The following is a 9452-nucleotide window of genomic DNA, read 5'->3' as shown; positions in this document are numbered from 1 at the left end:
ATTTTTTTGGCAAATGCACAGTTAGACCTCAAATCTTTTATATTAGACCAGTTTCTACTATAATAATCATTCATAATATCAATTACCCCTTTCAATCATTATACATTCTATGGTTTATACCTATAGTGCCCATGCAATAATCCCAAAATTTTACTATAATTTACGTGGATTATTCACCCACTACCAATACGACAATTCATATTCTTATTATGAACTTTTGATAATTTCACATATATTTCCCATATAGAACTTCACACACTTTGTATGAATTTCTTAGTTCGCACATATAGTACCCATACAGAAATTCATACACTTAGTATGAATTTCTTAGTTTTGCACACAAAGTGCCTATACGGAAATTCATACACTTAGTATGAATTTGTTAGGTTTTTGCACACTTAGTGCCATTTGGTAATCACCATACGTACATTAATAAATCATACAACTATGACAACCGTAACATATACGTACATAATTAAATGCACTCACCTGGATTGCCTCGCTATTATAACCAAAATGCAAAGTTGATTACTCAGGCACTTTGCCTTTGTCTTTAGTTTTGCTTGACTCGGGAGCTTGATTTTGATCAACTCAAGCATCCAATAAAGACACGTACAATATCAATTGTTAGTATTTTTCTTAAAAATTATACTCAAACGTTACTCGAGAGTACATATTATTCACTTGTACATCAATATCAGCCTATTTCAAAATTTATGGTTGCTTAGTATCGATACCCCTACCATGGTATCGATCCTACCATACTATGGTACATATATCCTATTATGGTACCGATACCATTTCTGCATTCTTTTTAAAATGGTATCGATACCTTCCCTTCGGTATCGATATTGTACTGATTGAATCAATATCGATACTACTCAGTTGATTCATCCCATTTTAGCTATAGTATAGGTACTGTTCTATCAGTATCAAAACTCATGCCCATATTTTCCAGTTTTAACCCGATTATTAGCCAAATGTGGTCAAATTTTGTTATATTTACACCCAATAATGCTATTTAACTCTTTTCTACTTATCTATACTGATTTTCCTCCATTTAGTTACTTAAAACATCTAGCATCCTTCAGTATCATTTGATTCTAAGAATCACACCACATTTTCTAACATGTTTTCCAATACCTCAATTCTCTTATTTACATATTTGACAAGTCAAATATACTAACAAACATCATTAAAAATTCATATTCTAACATAACACTCAAAAACCCATTTTATTCAATCTCTATTATCTCATCCATAACTTAGTTTCGATCCCATTTAATCTTTCCTTAAGTTTCTATATACTCAATGCTTCAAAAGCCAACAAAAAATGAAGGAAGAAACTAGTAAATGGAAAACTCACCGTTAGATTTGGAGAGCTTTTCGACGGGAAGAGAAAGAAGAAAAAGATGATAACTTTTGGTAACCTATTCTCCCTTTCCCCTCTTTACTTAATATCTTATTAAAAAAAATAAATTTATTTTTCCTTTAAAGGACCAAAATGCCCTCATAATCATCGATTGCTACAATTTAGTCTACACTACTATTTCAAATCATTCTCATCTTTTATCAATTTGTTAAATAAATCCTCAAATTTTAAATTCTTTCGATAAAGTATCTAATTCAATATTTGGGGTATTACACATATATTTTGTACATATTTTTTATTAAAAGCTATAAAGTAATAAAGTTTCGTAAATATTTGGTAAATCAGATCGAATAAATATTTTGGAAATTTTTGAAGGATGATAAATTAAGCTTATAAATATCATTTCCACATTTTAAAATGATGGAAAATAATATGGAGCATTGGATTTGAGATTTTATTTCCATGTTCAATTTGGACCATTGGATGAAAAATGGCAAGATTGATTTTTTTTGGAAAATGGTTTGGGAAAAGTTGTAGAGGGAAATATATTTTGTCCATATTTGACTTTGGAAAATGATAAGGTCTAGGTGGCTTGGTATTATTGTAAATATCAAGTCTCATTAATGGCAAAATGGACATTTCTCATTAAATGAATATTTTATTCATTTAAGCCTAATAAAAGATAAATTAACATGAAATTCATTAGAATTTCATGAAAACTTAGCCATTTTCAGCCAACATTTTGTGCTCCCCATGAACAAGGTAAGAGAATTTTTTTTGAAGAATTTCCTTAGGATTTTGGATAATACAGTGAAATAGAAAATTGTTTTATTTGAAAAAATGCTATCACTTGGCATCATTATTGTTTGCTAATTTGGTTTGTGTTCAAAGACCCTAAATTATAGGGTTTATATTCATAATAGGTTTTATGGAATTGATAAAGGATTTTGATGTTATTGTTGTTGTAGAATCATTGCTAAGCTTGTTTAATGATTAAAATATGTTCAATCATCCTAGAAATACTTCCTTAAGTTTCAGTCAAACCCTAAAGTTAGGGGAACTTTATGTTTTGATGAAAATTGATTAGGTCTTTAATGTTAGAGTTTGTATAAGGTTGAGTCGAGGTTGATTTCATGCTTGAATCAAATAAAAACCGAATAAAATCATGAAAATAGAGTCTTGACTATATAAACCATTCGAAAAAGTTGGGGATCATTATGTAATTTTATAAAAGTTGAGAGACCTAACTGGCAATTTTGGAAAAGTTGTAGATTATTGTGTAGTTGTTCAATATTTGATGTATTATGCTAGAAATTAATGTTTGAGTGTTGGAATTAAAGTTAGTATGTGAAATTGGATTATTTTGGAAACATTGAAAATATTGAGGTTTAAATCACAAATATGGAAAGGTTGGGAGCTTATGTGAAAATGTTATGTGAAGTTGAGATAAAAAGGAACTTGAGTGGTCAATTAGAAGTATTAAGGTCAATGTTTATGTTGTGACATCGAAATTGTATTGAATAAGCATCAGAAAATTTGTTAGGAATTTATTTTCCAAAGTATACCTATGTTAGTAAAATTCTAACAATTGGTTTAATTTGTATATATTTGGTAGTGATGTTCATTTAGATTAAGTGCTTGCAATCAAGATTAAATATTATTAAAGCTAATGAGAAGCTTAAGGATGAAATGGGAAATTCCAAGGAAGGTTGCAAGCTAAGGACACCAGGTGAGTGCAAATTTAATTTGTACTTATGTTATCGAACAAACATTGGCTTGCGATGAGCCAATGATGGAGTTACTATGGTAAGGAGTGACTCCTAAAATGTTATATAATTTGTGATACATGCATATATATGCATTTGGTGAGCTAATATAATTAGTGAACAAGTTGAAAATGCAAATTGGAGAAATCTACTTAAAATTTATGTTACGAACAATAAGTTTAGAAAATCACCATAAATTCTAAAAAATGATTAGAGGATGATTTTTATACCATTGGATTAGCATACCCGTATAAGTTTGCTTATAATAAATGGAAAATTATTTTAAGATGTATACAAAAAGATATGAATTTTTAACCGAGGATAAGTTAGAAAACAGGGCAGCAGATTATGCTCAAAATTAATTCTGCCGGTCAAATTTGAAAATTCACAATAAATTGTACAAATTGAAATTGGAGTTCCTTATATGGATATATTTTTATTGGAGCATAGTTTATGTTGGTATAAACAGAATATTTTTTAGTGTGTGTATTAATACATAATAATATTTCTTTAAAGGTAGTGCAAATTGTCAAAATATGGTATTTTGACAAATATTTGGATTTAACCGAATTAGAAACAAATGATCAAGTTAAAGCTTAGTGAGGCTTATATTTTGACTTTTATATAATGTAAAAGTCAGTGCAATGCATACACATCATTATACATGGATATTTTATACATCATTGGGTGGACTTGTGATAAGTCTACCTTGTTTATATTGGCATGATATTTATGTCATATATCATATATTTGACATATTCTAAATATGTTATTTATAATGAATGATATTTCGGGTATGAACAACCTAATGTTAAATTATGATAATATAGTTTGCCATGGATGGAAAAAAATAAACTATATGATCATGTAAGTCATTGAGGGACAGGGTATAGTTGGCATTCCATAGAGTCTAGCAGCAACTGCATATTGATTAATCACTTTGATGCATATTGTGGGTACAACCTTATGTGTAAGAACTTCAGTGCATATGGTGGGCACGACCTTATATATATGCACTATGGTGCATATATTTTACTCGAATACCCAGGGTCCTCAGGGTTTAAATTGGGCTATGGTTTATTGATTAATAAATGATAAACAGAAAAATACGCTGACGAGCTTATGGGATAAATGGCAAATACATTGGTAAGAAACTTTATATCCGATTATATCATGTTAATTTATGGTAACATGGATGGGATACATGTAAAGTGATCATATTGCATTGAATAACGTTATTCCTTTAAATTATGTGTTGCATTATTTTGAATATTTAAATAATTGCCTCACTAAGTGTATACTTAGTGTGTGATGATTTTAACACGTAGGAAAAAAGAAGAAAGGTGTAAGGAGCTGAGCTTGGCATAAATCACTAAGGAAATATTTACAGTAACAATGATGTCATCCTACTGTGTTTTAAAAGTTCTAGCTGGAATGTATATGAGAATGAAATATCTGTAATTTCTTAGTAAGTTAGTATTAAATATAATCAATAGTATGAATAAATATTATGATATTAAACTATGATTCAATAAAAATTAATTTGGGTTTGAAATCAAACGTGGTGAACAATCGTTTTTATTTTATGAAATAGAACAAAGCTCCCTATTACTGCTTGAAACTGGTTTTGAATTGGTAACCGACAATATTATATTATGATTTTTCTCTAAATAATTATTTTATAATAATTGTTCAAGTTATGAAACTTGATATGTTTGAATGAAACAAAATTTTACTCAGTTCACTTAAATAAATGTTTTAAATTTATGATGTGACATCTATAACTCGTATTGATTTGCATATTCGGGTTATGAGTGTTACAGACTAGGATAACAAATAGGCCTTAAACTATTTTGGAAGCTGAATTTCTATAAAACAAGGTTATATAAATGTACATAGATTCCTTTTTTTATCAGTCATTGTTTTCTTCTTCTTCCCTTTTATCTCTTTATTTGGTTTAGTAAAAAAGCTTAAAGGTGAAAGCATTCTTTTTCTCCAGCCCTAGTTCGAATTCCTTAAGGTAAGAAAGGTAATCTCCACATATAGAGCTTCAATTCAAACCACTTTCTCATGGTTTGGTTATTGTGGCCAATGCGGGGGGTTTTAGAGAGGTATTGAATTCTAGTGCTATTGGGTTCTCCAAATTCATCCCAAAGAGTTTAGAATCACATTTTTACATTCTTTAAGCCTTCAAGTAAGTTAGTAATCATTTTATTTGCTTTTGGTTGGTAAGAGAAGTGGGTGAAAGCTCAAAGGTAAAGGACAAGGAGAAAATGATCCTTGGGTGAGCTTGAGGTTATTTTCCAGCCCCTAGTGCAAGGTAACACACTGCTAACATCTCCTTATTGCTTGTAGAACAACACATTTATAAATAATGCATGTACATGTGTATGAGTCATTTATGTGGACTTGGGGGTGTAAATAATGAAAACGTGGATTTAATATTATTAATGTTCAAGTAATGACATTTTATGATCCTATAACTTTAAATAAGCTTTAAGCAATATTTTGGGGCCTTGGGATAACTATAGAAGTGACTTCGAAGAGCTTTCATGAGAAAAAATAGTTTCTGGGTTGAAGGTATCGATATTGTAAGAATTGTATTGATACTACCGATGGAAGAGAACAAAATTCAAGGGTTTGTGAAGAGAATATCGATACCTCAACAAGGAGTATCGATATTTCTCATATGGTATCGATACTCAGGGATCCAAATTTGATTCAAGTAGTTAGTTTTGGTATCGATACTCAAGAGATTATCGATAGCCAGTGTTGAGTATCGATATTCCTAGTAAGGTTATCGATGTTGAGGTATTTTTCAAAACAATAAAGGAAATTTTGGTATCGTGACTCATGGGAGGATCAATATTGAAATGGTGTGAGTATTGATACTCCTAGATTAGTATCGATACCGAGGCTATTTCTTAAACATTAAGGTAAATTTAGTACAATACTCAAGGGAGTATCGATACTGTAACACCCTAATCTAATTTGACCCAAAGATCCATAGATTACGATGTCACACGAAACCACCAAAACGGTCAACCCAAAAATTTATTTTAAAAAATTTATAAAACATCAATAATTATTCATCATAACTTAAATAAAATATCTTGATTCAATTTACAAAATATGAGATTCACCCAAAATAGTACAAATACACCCTTGACTTTGTAGACCAAAATAGAGTTATGACTCGAATAAATACAAGGTCCACATAAATACATGCCCTCTAAATATACTCAAGACATACTATGGAAATGTCTGGTTTGGAATGTATCAGCGCCGTTGGATTCTTTATAATCCTCTACTAACCTGCACATGAAAACACATTCCGTATGCCGAGCTCACAAGTTCAGTTCCATAATAATAACTATATTATTACAAGAACATGTCGATGCGTAGAGTCATGAGTATAAAAAAGTACATTAAAAAAACATGAGATCGGTATAAGGATGTAGTCAAAGGAATTTTACATGCATCTTAGACTACAAACCAGACTATCTTGAGATAGAACAGTCTCAGGGTAAGAGCTAAAACTTTACATGCATCGAAACATATCTCCCTCTTCTATTCCACCCACTCGAGAGTTTCAGGCTATGAACCCAATTTTTACATGCATCAGAAGATCACATCCCAAACCCATATATAGGCTCCTGAGTATTGGGTACGATTTGGAATTTTTCATGCATCAGATGGCTAAATGGTCAAAATATCAGGATATTTAACAAACAAAGGATGATCATCATAATGCTAGAGTAACTCAGGTGTCCTTACTATTTCCCAAGCGTCATACAAAGGCCATCTTATGTCATCCTAACTTGCTAGTTAACTTTATTGTTTTCACTTGTATCAAATACTTAAAGCTATATGACCTTAAAACACCTAAATCAAGGAACCAAACTGCCCAAAACATGACAATGGTATTAATATTGTGCTAGCATTGTTGATATTGGTGAGTATCGATACCAAAAATAGTTTTGATAAATATCTTTAGTATTGATAGCCTCATGGGAGTATCGATACTCTTATAGGTGGGTATCGATACTACCCCAAGTATCGATACATACATTGCCTTAAATTGTCACCAGTATCGATACCACCCCTTGAGTACGGAGATCGGGACATAAGTATTGATACTCCTTGTGAGAATATCGACTCTACCCTCACAAATGCCTTATTTATACACTGCTAGAATAATAATACCAATATTATTCTTCCAGTACTGATACTAATGCCCTGTTTGGGTATAAAATTGCATCTTAAAGTTACCCATTCATTCCCTAAGGATAACAAATGTTATTAGAGTTTTATTTGAGGTCTTAGAGGTCAAAAGGATTCATCTTTCATACTTACAAACATCAAATGTAAGATTTTATAACACCCGTAACCCGTATATTTATACCAATACAGATTACGGATGTCACCCGTATTTTCTAAAACTATTTCAAAATTCAAAAGCGATTTAAAATTTATTTTCTTAAAATAGTAAATGATATTATAAAATTATCATATCATAAAAATTACGTTTCATTGTAACCAATTTAATTCAAAATATTTTTATTTATGAATAGTGAATAGTACCCGAACAGTGAACAGTGGGGAATCGATTCCCTGTAGCAGGGGAATCGGTACCCCTTTTACAATCTGGAAAATTTGGTTTAAAATGGGGTTACTGTTCATGCTACATTAACTTTCGAAAATTTACATATAAAACTCATAAAAATTAACCTTTCATCACTATAAAAATTCCCAAAAATTTACTCAATAATTAAATTAAACATTTCCAAATTACATGCCACTATCTAAAATCAAATTTCACAATAGGATGTCTTACTGATATTGAAATATACCTCTCGATGCTTAATGTCGTTCTGAACTCTTTATTCTTATTCTTTGCTTTTTACCTACGCGTGAAAATCATCACACGCTAAGTATAACTTAGTGAGGCAATTAAAACAATATATAGTGCAATACAATTCATGCATGAATTTAGATTTCAAATCCAATGCCATAAAACCATGCTAATAGCATCTTCAATATTTTACCATGATCAATATAATATAAATTTCTTACCTTTTATCCCATAAGCTCATAAGCTTATTTTTACCAAAATACTTACCATTTAAAATTCCATAAGCTCGTAAGCTTATTTTTTGTTTCAATATACTTGCCATTATTCCGTAAGCTCATAAGCTTATTTGCATGGTTACCATTATTAACCAATAAAACATAATTCATAGTCAATAAACCGTAGACAATAGCCCAATATAACACCCTGAGGACACTGGGTATACGAGTAAAATACCTGCACCGTAGTGCTAAACCTGCACTAAGCTTACGCCATAGTGCTAATCCGGACAATACACAAAAGGTCGTGCCCACCACCTACACTAAGCTTACGCTATAGTGCTAATCCGGATATAAACCTGCACTTAGTGTCCTTACACACTATAGTGCTAATATAAACCTGCAGCTGCTATACTCTATGGCATGCCAACTATACCCTGTCCTTCAATGACTTACTTGGGCATCTAGTCTATTTTATTCAATTCATCCATGGCAAAATATATTATCAATATTTAACATTGGGCAGTTCATTCCCGAAAACATTCATGGTAAAATATCACATTTTTCATAATCAATGCATTTTGATTTCATACTCTGACATATCAATGTCAATTTATAAAAATGATATAAAATCATGCGATATAAACAAGGTCGACTTATCGCAAGTCTTCCTTATGATGTATAAAACATCCATGTATAATTTCATGCATGTATTGCACTCACCTTGACACTTTATGTCTTTTAAATTATTTGTGCCTCACTATTGTCCACAATATACCCTTTTTATACTTGACTTGCTTCAATTGCAAATCAACCATGATCTGTATAAATCATCAATTCATAATAATCCATATGTTAGTATTTTACTAACATAAATACATTCCATCATATCTCCATACTATATTTGAAATTCATCATCTATCAACATATTTAACTCTTAATAATTTCTTATAACATTGGAACTAACTTTTCCCATTTACTCAAAATGGTCTTCACCATTTTACCACTTAAATTCTTAATACCAATAATTCCAACATTGAAATTATTTCCATTCAAATGCTTTTACAAAAGCATAAATACATTTACGTATCCCAACTATGCAATTATTGTACATAAATCACCAATCATTTCAATCTTCCCAAAATAATTAATTTCACATTTAACACTCATTTCAATTCTCAAACAACAATTCCAGCATAGTACATCAATTATACAACACTTACACAACAACCCATTAATTTTCC

Source organism: Hibiscus syriacus, unplaced genomic scaffold, assembly GCF_006381635.1.
Source record: "Hibiscus syriacus cultivar Baekdansim isolate YM2019G1 unplaced genomic scaffold, ASM638163v2 tig00009003_pilon, whole genome shotgun sequence".
Classification (NCBI taxonomy): Eukaryota; Viridiplantae; Streptophyta; class Magnoliopsida; order Malvales; family Malvaceae; genus Hibiscus; species Hibiscus syriacus.
Note: the sequence above shows the minus strand (reverse complement) of the source record.